The following is a 12,575-nucleotide window of genomic DNA, read 5'->3' on the forward strand; positions in this document are numbered from 1 at the left end:
GCTTTCACCGTTCAGCAAATACATGTGTAGAAGCACAGCGCTAGCAGAAACGAACGTTTCTCGACGTTTTCTAACTCAGGGAACAAGTTGCACACTTCTGAGATGCAATTGGGCAACTTTGTCAGAAATGAGTTTTTTGCCTAAAGAGACATGTCTATTTGCGCAGTAGTACAGATTCTTAGTATGTAACTGGGCTTGATGAAATCAGCATTTCTCTTGCTTCCCTGTGCGTAGGGAAGCTCAGTTTTAGTCACAGTAGCTCCCACAAGTGTCTCCTCAGTGTGTTCCCAGTTCCTTAGAAACAGTGTATTTGCTGGGAGAAAAGTGCATTACTGTGCGCTTTCACCGTTCAGCAAGTACACTTGTAGAAGCACAGCGCTAGCAGAAACGACCGTTTCTCGACGTTTTCTAACACAGAGAACAAGTTGCACACTTCTTAGATGCATTTGTGCAACTTTGTCAGAAATGAGTTTTTTTCCTACAGAGACATGCCTATTTGCGCAGTAGTACAGATTCTGAGTATGTAACTGGGCTTGATGAAATCAGCATCTCTCTTGCTTCCCTGTGCATAGGGAAGCTCAGTTTTAGTCACAGTAGCTCCCAAAAGTGTCTCCAAAGTGTTCCCATTTCCGTAGAAACAGTGTATTTGCTGGGAGAAAAGTGCATTACTGTGTGCTTTCACCGTTCATCAAGTACATGTGTAGAAGCACAGCGCTAGCAGAAACGAACGTTTCTCAACGTTTTCTAACTCACGGAACAAGTTGCACACTTCTTAGATGCATTTGGGCAACTTTGTCAGAAATGAGTTTTTTGCCTACAGAGACATGCCTATTTGCGCAGTAGTACAGATTCTGAGTATGTAACTGGGCTGGATGAAATCAGCATTTCTCTTGCTTCCCTGTGCGTAGGGAAGCTCAGTTTTAGTCACAGTAGCTCCCACAAGTGTCTCCTCAGTGTGTTCCCATTTCCTTAGAAACAGTGTATTTGCTGGGAGAAAAGTGCATTACTGTGCGCTTTCACCGTTCAGCAAATACATGTGTAGAAACACAGCGCTAGCAGAAACGAACGTTTCTCGACGTTTTCTAACTCACGGAACAAGTTGCACACTTCTGAGATGCATTTGGGCAACTTTGTCAGAAATGAGTTCTTTGCCTACAGAGAATGCCTATTTGCGCAGTAGTACAGATTCTGAGTATGTAATTGGGCTTGATGAAATCAGCATTTCTCTTGCTTCCCTGTGCGTAGGGAAGCTCAGTTTTAGTCACAGTAGCTCCCAAAAGTGTCTCCTCAGTGTGTTCCCATTTCCTTAGAAACAGTGTATTAACTGGGAGAAAAGTGCATTACTGTGCGCTTTCACCGTTCAGCAAATACATGTGTAGAAGCACAGCGCTAGCAGAAACGAACGTTTCTCGACGTTTTCTATCTCAAGGAACAAGTTGCACACTTCTGAGATGCATTTGGGCAACTTTGTCAGAAATGAGTTTTTTGCCTAAAGAGACATGCCTATTTGCGCAGTAGTACAGATTCTGAGTATGTAACTGGGCTTGATGAAATCAGCATTTCTCTTGCTTCCCTGTGCGTAGGGAAGCTCAGTTTAAGTCACTGTAGCTCCCACAAGTGTCTCCTCAGTGTGTTCCCATTTCCTTAGAACAGTGTTTTGCTGGGAGAAAAGTGCATTACTGTGCGCTTTCACCGTTCAGCAAATACATGTGTAGAAGCACAGCGCTAGCAGAAACGAACGTTTCTCGACGATTTCTAACTCAGGGAACAAGTTGCACACTTCTGAGATGAATTTGGGCAACTTTGTCAGAAATGAGTTCTTTGCCTACAGAGACATGCCTATTAGCGCAGTAGTACAGATTCTGAGTATGTAACTGGGCTGGATGAAATCAGCATTTCTCTTGCTTCCCTGTGCGTAATGAAGCTCAGTTTTAGTCACTGTAGCTCCCACAAGTGTCTCCTCAGTGTGTTCCCATTTCCTTAGAAACAGTGTATTTGCTGGGAGAAAAGTGCATTACTGTGCGCTTTCACCGTTCACCAAATACATGTGTAGAAGCACAGCGCTAGCAGAAACGACCGTTTCTCGACGTTTTCTAACTCAGGGAACAAGTTGCACACTTCCGAGATGCATTTGGGCAACTTTGTCAGAAATGAGTTTTTTGCCTAAAGAGACATGCCTATTTGCGCAGTAGTACAGATTCTGAGTATGTAACTGGGCTTGATGAAATCAGCATTTCTCTTGCTTCCCTGTGCGTAGGGAAGCTCAGTTTTAGTCACAGTAGCTCCCACAAGTGTCTCCTCAGTGTGTTCCCATTTCCTTAGAAACAGTGTATTTGCTGGGAGAAAAGTGTATTACTGTGCGCTTTCACCGTTCAGCAAATACATGTGTAGAAGCACAGCGCTAGCAGAAACGACCGTTTCTCGATGTTTTCTATATCAGGGAACAAGTTGCACACTTCTGAGATGCATTTGGGCAACTTTGTCAGAAATGAGTTTTTTGCCTAAAGAGACATGCCTATTTGCGCAGTAGTACAGATTCTGAGTATGTAACTGGGCTTGATGAAATCAGCATTTCTCTTGCTTCCCTGTGCGTAGGGAAGCTCAGTTTTAGTCACAGTAGCTCCCACAAGTGTCTCCTCAGTGTGTTCCCATTTCCTTAGAAACAGTGTATTTGCTGGGAGAAAAGTGCATTACTGTGCGCTTTCACCGTTCAGCAAATACATGTGTAGAAGCACAGCGCTAGCAGAAACGAACGTTTCTCGACGTTTTCTGACTCTGGGAACAAGTTGCACACTTCTGAGATGCATTTGGGCAACTTTGTCAGAAATGAGTTTTTTGCCTAAAGAGACATGCCTATTTGCCCAGTAGTACAGATTCTGAGTATGTAACTGGGCTTGATGAAATCAGCATTTCTCTTGCTTCCCTGTGCGTAGGGAAGCTCAGTTTTAGTCACAGTAGCTCCCACAAGTGTCTCCTCAGTGTGTTCCCATTTCCTTAGAAACAGTGTATTTGCTGGGAGAAAAGTGCATTACTGTGCGCTTTCACCGTTCAGCAAATACATGTGTAGAAGCACAGCGCTAGCAGAAACGAACGTTTCTCGACGTTTTCTAACTCAGGGAACAAGTTGCACACTTCTGAGATGCATTTGGGCAACTTTGCCAGAAATGAGTTTTTTGCCTAAAGAGACATGCCTATTTGCGCAGTAGTACAGATTCTTAGTATGTAACTGGGCTTGATGAAATCAGCATTTCTCTTGCTTCCCTGTGCGTAGGGAAGCTCAGTTTAAGTCACTGTAGCTCCCACAAGTGTCTCCTCAGTGTGTTCCCATTTCCTTAGAAACAGTGTATTTGCTGGGAGAAAAGTGCATTACTGTGCGCTTTCACCGTTCAGCAAATACATGTGTAGAAGCACAGCGCTAGCAGAAACGAACGTTTCTCGACGTTTTCTAACTCAGGGAACAAGTTGCACACTTCTGAGATGCATTTGGGCAACTTTGTCAGAAAAGAGTTTTTTGCCTACAGAGAATGCTTATTTGCGCAGTAGTACAGATTCTGAGTATGTAACTGGGCTTGATGAAATCAGCATTTCTCTTGCTTCCCTGTGCGTAGGGAAGCTCAGTTTTAGTCACAGTAGCTCCCACAAGTGTCTCCTCAGTGTGTTCCCATTTCCTTAGAAACAGTGTATTTGCTGGGAGAAAAGTGCATTACTGTGCGCTTTCACCGTTCACCAAATACATGTGTAGAAGCACAGCGCTAGCAGAAACGACCGTTTCTCGACGTTTTCTAACTCAGGGAACAAGTTGCACACTTCTGAGATGCATTTGGGCAACTTTGTCAGAAATGAGTTTTTTGCCTAAAGAGACATGCCTATTTGCGCAGTAGTACAGATTCTGAGTATGTAACTGGGCTTGATGAAATCAGCATTTCTCTTGCTTCCCTGTGCGTAGGGAAGCTCAGTTTTAGTCACAGTAGCTCCCACAAGTGTCTCCTCAGTGTGTTCCCATTTCCTTAGAAACAGTGTATTTGCTGGGAGAAATGTGCATTACTGTGCGCTTTCACCGTTCAGCAAATACATGTGTAGAAGCACAGCGCTAGCAGAAACGAACGTTTCTCGACGTTTTCTGACTCTGGGAACAAGTTGCACACTTCTGAGATGCATTTGGGCAACTTTGTCAGAAATGAGTTTTTTGCCTAAAGAGACATGCCTATTTGCGCAGTAGTACAGATTCTGAGTATGTAACTGGGCTTGATGAAATCAGCATTTCTCTTGCTTCCCTGTGCGTAGGGAAGCTCAGTTTTAGTCACAGTAGCTCCCACAAGTGTCTCCTCAGTGTGTTCCCATTTCCTTAGAAACAGTGTATTTGCTGGGAGAAAAGTGTATTACTGTGCGCTTTCACCGTTCAGCAAATACATGTGTAGAAGCACAGCGCTAGCAGAAACGACCGTTTCTCGACGTTTTCTATATCAGGGAACAAGTTGCACACTTCTGAGATGCATTTGGGCAACTTTGTCAGAAATGAGTTTTTTGCCTAAAGAGACATGCCTATTTGCGCAGTAGTACAGATTCTGAGTATGTAACTGGGCTTGATGAAATCAGCATTTCTCTTGCTTCCCTGTGCGTAGGGAAGCTCAGTTTTAGTCACAGTAGCTCCCACAAGTGTCTCCTCAGTGTGTTCCCATTTCCTTAGAAACAGTGTATTTGCTGGGAGAAAAGTGCATTACTGTGCGCTTTCACCGTTCAGCAAATACATGTGTAGAAGCACAGCGCTAGCAGAAACGAACGTTTCTCGACGTTTTCTGACTCTGGGAACAAGTTGCACACTTCTGAGATGCATTTGGGCAACTTTGTCAGAAATGAGTTTTTTGCCTAAAGAGACATGCCTATTTGCCCAGTAGTACAGATTCTGAGTATGTAACTGGGCTTGATGAAATCAGCATTTCTCTTGCTTCCCTGTGCGTAGGGAAGCTCAGTTTTAGTCACAGTAGCTCCCACAAGTGTCTCCTCAGTGTGTTCCCATTTCCTTAGAAACAGTGTATTTGCTGGGAGAAAAGTGCATTACTGTGCGCTTTCACCGTTCAGCAAATACATGTGTAGAAGCACAGCGCTAGCAGAAACGAACGTTTCTCGACGTTTTCTAACTCAGGGAACAAGTTGCACACTTCTGAGATGCATTTGGGCAACTTTGCCAGAAATGAGTTTTTTGCCTAAAGAGACATGCCTATTTGCGCAGTAGTACAGATTCTTAGTATGTAACTGGGCTTGATGAAATCAGCATTTCTCTTGCTTCCCTGTGCGTAGGGAAGCTCAGTTTAAGTCACTGTAGCTCCCACAAGTGTCTCCTCAGTGTGTTCCCATTTCCTTAGAAACAGTGTATTTGCTGGGAGAAAAGTGCATTACTGTGCGCTTTCACCGTTCAGCAAATACATGTGTAGAAGCACAGCGCTAGCAGAAACGAACGTTTCTCGACGTTTTCTAACTCAGGGAACAAGTTGCACACTTCTGAGATGCATTTGGGCAACTTTGTCAGAAAAGAGTTTTTTGCCTACAGAGAATGCTTATTTGCGCAGTAGTACAGATTCTGAGTATGTAACTGGGCTTGATGAAATCAGCATTTCTCTTGCTTCCCTGTGCGTAGGGAAGCTCAGTTTTAGTCACAGTAGCTCCCACAAGTGTCTCCTCAGTGTGTTCCCATTTCCTTAGAAACAGTGTATTTGCTGGGAGAAAAGTGCATTACTGTGCGCTTTCACCGTTCACCAAATACATGTGTAGAAGCACAGCGCTAGCAGAAACGAACGTTTCTCGACGTTTTCTAACTCAGGGAACAAGTTGCACACTTCTGAGATGCATTTGGGCAACTTTGTCAGAAATGAGTTTTTTGCCTAAAGAGACATGCCTATTTGCGCAGTAGTACAGATTCTGAGTATGTAACTGGGCTTGATGAAATCAGCATTTCTCTTGCTTCCCTGTGCGTAGGGAAGCTCAGTTTTAGTCACAGTAGCTCCCACAAGTGTCTCCTCAGTGTGTTCCCATTTCCTTAGAAACAGTGTATTTGCTGGGAGAAATGTGCATTACTGTGCGCTTTCACCGTTCAGCAAATACATGTGTAGAAGCACAGCGCTAGCAGAAACGAACGTTTCTCGACGTTTTCTGACTCTGGGAACAAGTTGCACACTTCTGAGATGCATTTGGGCAACTTTGTCAGAAATGAGTTTTTTGCCTAAAGAGACATGCTTATTTGCCCAGTAGTACAGATTCTGAGTATGTAACTGGGCTTGATGAAATCAGCATTTCTCTTGCTTCCCTGTGCGTAGGGAAGCTCAGTTTTAGTCACAGTAGCTCCCACAAATGTCTCCTCAGTGTGTTTCCATTTCCTTAGAAACAGTGTATTTGCTGGGAGAAAAGTGCATTACTGTGCGCTTTCACCGTTCAGCAAATACATGTGTAGAAGCACAGCGCTAGCAGAAACGAACGTTTCTCGACGTTTTCTAACTCAAGGAACAAGTTGCACACTTCTGAGATGCATTTGGGCAACTTTGTCAGAAATGAGTTTTTGCCTACAGAGACATGCCTATTTGCAGAGTAGTAGAGATTCTGAGTATGTAACTGGGCTTGATGAAATCAGCATTTCTCTTGCTTCCCTGTGCGTAGGGAAGCTCAGTTTTAGTCACAGTAGCTCCCACAAGTGTCTCCTCAGTGTGTTCCCATTTCCTTAGAAACAGTGTATTTGCTGGGAGAAAAGTGCATTACTGTGCGCTTTCACCGTTCAGCAAATACATGTGTAGAAGCACAGCGCTAGCAGAAACGAACGTTGCTCGACATTTTCTAAATCAGGGAACAAGTTGCACACTTCTGAGATGCATTTGGGCAACTTTGTCAGAAATGAGATTTTTGCCTAAAGAGACATGCCTATTTGCGCAGTAGTACAGATTCTGAGTATGTAACTGGGCTTGATGAAATCAGCATTTCTCTTGCTTCCCTATGCCTAGGGAAGCTCAGTTTTAGTCACAGTAGCTCCCACAAGTGTCTCCACATTGTTCCCAATTCCGTAGAAACAGTGTATTTGCTGGGAGAAAAGTGCATTACTGTGCGCTTTCACCGTTCAGCAAATACATGTGTAGAAGCACAGCGCTAGCAGAAACGACCGTTTCTCGACGTTTTCTAACTCAGGGAACAAGTTGCACACTTCTGAGATGCATTTGGGCAACTTTGTCAGAAATGAGTTCTTTGCCTACAGAGACATGCCTATTCGCGCAGTAGTACAGATTCTGAGTATGTAACTGGGCTTGATGAAATCAGCATTTCTCTTGCTTCCCTGTGCATAAGGAAGCTCAGTTTTAGTCACTGTAGCTCCCACAAGTGTCTCCTCAGTGTGTTCCCATTTCCTTAGAAACAGTGTATTTGCTGGGAGAAAAGTGCATTACTGTGCGCTTTCACCGTTCACCAAATACATGTGTAGAAGCACAGCGCTAGCAGAAACGACCGTTTCTCGACGTTTTCTAACTCAGGGAACAAGTTGCACACTTCTGAGATGCATTTGGGCAACTTTGTCAGAAATGAGTTTTTTGCCTAAAGAGACATGCCTATTTGCGCAGTAGTACAGATTCTGAGTATGTAACTGGGCTTGATGAAATCAGCATTTCTCTTGCTTCCCTGTGCGTAGGGAAGCTCAGTTTTAGTCACAGTAGCTCCCACAAGTGTCTCCTCAGTGTGTTCCCATTTCCTTAGAAACAGTGTATTTGCTGGGAGAAAAGTGTATTACTGTGCGCTTTCACCGTTCAGCAAATACATGTGTAGAAGCACAGCGCTAGCAGAAACGACCGTTTCTCGACGTTTTCTATATCAGGGAACAAGTTGCACACTTCTGAGATGCATTTGGGCAACTTTGTCAGAAATGAGTTTTTTGCCTAAAGAGACATGCCTATTTGCGCAGTAGTACAGATTCTGAGTATGTAACTGGGCTTGATGAAATCAGCATTTCTCTTGCTTCCCTGTGCGTAGGGAAGCTCAGTTTTAGTCACAGTAGCTCCCACAAGTGTCTCCTCAGTGTGTTCCCATTTCCTTAGAAACAGTGTATTTGCTGGGAGAAAAGTGCATTACTGTGCGCTTTCACCGTTCAGCAAATACATGTGTAGAAGCACAGCGCTAGCAGAAACGAACGTTTCTCGACGTTTTCTGACTCTGGGAACAAGTTGCACACTTCTGAGATGCATTTGGGCAACTTTGTCAGAAATGAGTTTTTTGCCTAAAGAGACATGCCTATTTGCCCAGTAGTACAGATTCTGAGTATGTAACTGGGCTTGATGAAATCAGCATTTCTCTTGCTTCCCTGTGCGTAGGGAAGCTCAGTTTTAGTCACAGTAGCTCCCACAAGTGTCTCCTCAGTGTGTTCCCATTTCCTTAGAAACAGTGTATTTGCTGGGAGAAAAGTGCATTACTGTGCGCTTTCACCGTTCAGCAAATACATGTGTAGAAGCACAGCGCTAGCAGAAAAGACCGTTTCTGGATGTTTTCTAACTCAGGGAACAAGTTGCACACTTCTGAGATGAATTTGGGCAACTTGGTCAGAAATGTGTTTTTTGCCTACAGAGACATGCCTATTTGCGCAGTAGTACAGATTCTGAGTATGTAACTGGGCTTGATGAAATCAGCATTTCTCTTGCTTCCCTGTGCGTAGGGAAGCTCAGTTTTAGTCACAGTAGCTCCCACAAGTGTCTCCTCAGTGTGTTCCCATTTCCTTAGAAACAGTGTATTTGCTGGGAGAAAAGTGCATTACTGTGCGCTTTCACCGTTCAGCAAATACATGTGTAGAAGCACAGCGCTAGCAGAAACGACCGTTTCTCGATGTTTTCTAACTCAGGGAACAAGTTGCACACTTCTGAGATGCATTTGGGCAACTTTGTCAGAAATGAGTTTTTTGCCTACAGAGACATGCCTATTTGCACAGTAGTACAGATTCTGAGTATGTAACTGGGATTGATGAAATCAGCATTTCTCTTGCTTCCCTGTGCGTAGGGAAGCTCAGTTTTAGTCACAGTAGCTCCCACAAGTGTCTCCTCAGTGTGTTCCCATTTCCTTAGAAACAGTGTATTTGCTGGGAGAAAAGTGCATCACTGTGCGCTTTCACCGTTCAGCAAATACAGGTGTAGAAGCACAGCGCTAGCAGAAATGAACGTTTCTCGACGTTTTCTAACTCAGGGAACAAGTTGCACACTTCTGAGATGCATTTGGGCAACTTTGTCAGAAATGAGTTTTTTGCCTACAGAGACATGCCTATTTGCGCAGTAGTACAGATTCTGAGTATGTAACAGGGCTTGATGAAATCAGCATTTCTCTTGCTTCCCTGTGCGTAGGGAAGCTCAGTTTTAGTCACAGTAGCTCCCACACGTGTCTCCTCAGTGTGTTCCCATTTCCTTGGATACAGTGTATTTGCTGGGAGAAAAGTGCATTACTGTGCGCTTTCACCGTTCAGCAAATACATGTGTAGAAGCACAGCGCTAGCAGAAATGACCGTTTCTCGACGTTTTCTAACTCAGGGAACAAGTTGCACACTTCTGAGATGCATTTGGGCAACTTTGTCAGAAATGAGTATTTTGCCTACAGAAACATGCCTATTTGAGCAGTAGTACAGATTCTGAGTATGTAACTGGGCTTGATGAAATCAGCATTTCTCTTGCTTCCCTGTGCATAGGGAAGCTCAGTTTTAGTCACAGTAGCTCCCACAAGTGTCTCCTCAGTGTGTTCCCATTTCCTTAAACACAGTGTATTTGCTGGGAGAAAAGTGCATTACTGTGCGCTTTCACCGTTCAGCAAATACATGTGTAGAAGCACAGCACTAGTAGAAACGACCGTTTCTCGACGTTTTTTAACTCAGGGAACAAGTTGCACACTTCTGAGATGCATTTGGGTAACTTTGTCAGAAATGAGTTTTTTGCCTACAGAGACATGCCTATTTGCGCAGTAGTACAGATTCTGAGTATGTAACTGGGCTTGATGGAATCAGCATTTCTCTTGCTTCCCTGTGCGTAGGGAAGCTCAGTTTTAGTCACAGTAGCTCCCACAAGTGTCTCCTCAGTGTGTTCCCAGTTCCTTAGAAACAGTGTATTTGTTGGGAGAAAAGTGTATCACTGTGCGCTTTCACCGTTCAGCAAATACATGTGTAGAAGCAGAGCGCTAGCAGAAACGAACGTTTCTCGACGTTTTCTAACTCAGGGAACAAGTTGCACACTTCTGAGATGCATTTGGGCAACTGTGTCAGAAATTAGTTTTTTGCCTAAAGAGACATGCCTATTTGCGCAGTAGTACAGATTCTGAGTATGTAACTGGGCTTGATGAAATCAGCATTTCTCTTGCTTCCCTGTGCGTAGGGAAGCTCAGTTTTAGTCACAGTAGCTCCCACAAGTGTCTCCTCAGTGTGTTCCCATTTCCTTAGAAACAGTGTATTTGCTGGGAGAAAAGTGCATTACTGTGCGCTTTCACCGTTCAGCAAATACATGTGTAGAAGCACAGCGCTAGCAGAAAAGACCGTTTCTCGATGTTTTCTAACTCAGGGAACAAGTTGCACACTTCTGAGATCCATTTGGGCAACTTTGTCAGAAATGAGTTTTTTGCCTAAAGAGACATGCCTATTTGCGCAGTAGTACAGATTCTGAGTATGTAACTGGGCTTGATGAAATCAGCATTTCTCTTGCTTCCCTGTGCGTAGGGAAGCTCAGTTTTAGTCACAGTAGCTCCCACAAGTGTCTCCTCAGTGTGTTCCCATTTCCTTAGAAACAGTGTATTTGCTGGGAGAAAAGTGCATTACTGTGCGCTTTCACCGTTCAGCAAATACATGTGTAGAAGCACAGCGCTAGCAGAAACGACTGTTTCTCGATGTTTTCTAACTCAGGGAACAAGTTGCACACTTCTGAGATGAATTTGGGCAACTTTGTCAGAAATGTGTTTTTTGCCTACAGAGACATGCCTATTTGCGCAGTAGTACAGATTCTGAGTATGTAACTGGGCTTGATGAAATCAGCATTTCTCTTGCTTCCCTGTGCGTAGGGAAGCTCAGTTTTAGTCACAGTAGCTCCCACAAGTGTCTCCTCAGTGTGTTCCCATTTCCTTAGAAACAGTGTATTTGCTGGGAGAAAAGTGCATTACTGTGCGCTTTCACCGTTCAGCAAAAACATGTGTAGAAGCACATCGCTAGCAGAAACGACCGTTTCTCGATGTTTTCTAACTCAGGGAACAAGTTGCACACTTCTGAGAAGCATTTGGGCAACTTTGTCAGAAATGAGTTTTTTGCCTACAGAGACATGCCTATTTGCGCAGTAGTACAGATTCTGAGTATGTAACTGGGCTTGATGAAATCAGCATTTCTCTTGCTTCCCTGTGCGTAGGGAAGCTCAGTTTTAGTCACAGTAGCTCCCACAAGTGTCTCCTCAGTGTGTTCCCATTTCCTTAGAAACAGTGTATTTGCTGGGAGAAAAGTGCATCACTGTGCGCTTTCACCGTTCAGCAAATACAGGTGTAGAAGCACAGCGCTAGCAGAAATGAATGTTTCTCGACGTTTTCTAACTCAGGGAACAAGTTGCACACTTCTGAGATGCATTTGGGCAACTTTGTCAGAAATGAGTTTTTTGCCTACAGAGACATGCCTATTTGCGCAGTAGTACAGATTCTGAGTATGTAAATCGGTTTGATGAAATCAGCATTTCTCTTGCTTCCCTGTGCGTAGGGAAGCTCACTTTTAGTCACAGTAGCTCCCACAAGTGTCTCCTCAGTGTGTTCCCATTTCCTTAGAAACAGTGTATTTGCTGGGAGAAAAGTGCATTACTGTGCGCTTTCACCGTTCAGCAAATACATGTGTAGAAGCACAGCGCTAGCAGAAACGAACGTTTCTCGACGTTTTCTAACTCAGGGAACAAGTTGCACACTTCTGAGATGCATTTGGGCAACTGTGTCAGAAATGAGTTTTTTGCCTACAGAGACATGCCTATTTGCGCAGTAGTACAGATTCTGAGTATGTACCTGGGCTTGATGAAATCAGCATTTCTCTTGCTTCCCTGTGCGTAGGGAAGCTCAGTTTTAGTCACAGTAGCTCCCACAAGTGTCTCCTCAGTGTGTTCCCATTTCCTTAGAAACAGTGTATTTGCTGGGAGAAAAGTGCATTACTGTGCGCTTTCACCGTTCAGCAAATACATGTGTAGAAGCACAGCGCTAGCAGAAACGACTGTTTCTCGATGTTTTCTAACTCAGGGAACAAGTTGCACACTTCTGAGATGAATTTGGGCAACTTTGTCAGAAATGTGTTTTTTGCCTACAGGGACATGCCTATTTGCGCAGTAGTACAGATTCTGAGTATGTAACTGGGCTTGATGAAATCAGCATTTCTCTTGCTTCACTGTGCGTAGGGAAGCTCAGTTTTAGTCACAGTAGCTCCCACAAGTGTCTCCTCAGTGTGTTCCCAGTTCCTTAGAAACAGTGTATTTGCTGGGAGAAAAGTGCATTACTGTGCGCTTTCACCGTTCAGCAAATACATGTGTAGAAGCACAGCGCTAGCAGAAACGACCGTTTCTCGATGTTTTCTAACTCAG

Source organism: Acomys minous (assembly GCF_964271855.1).
Source record: "Acomys minous genome assembly, contig: scaffold_26, whole genome shotgun sequence".
Lineage (NCBI taxonomy): Eukaryota > Metazoa > Chordata > Mammalia > Rodentia > Muridae > Acomys > Acomys minous.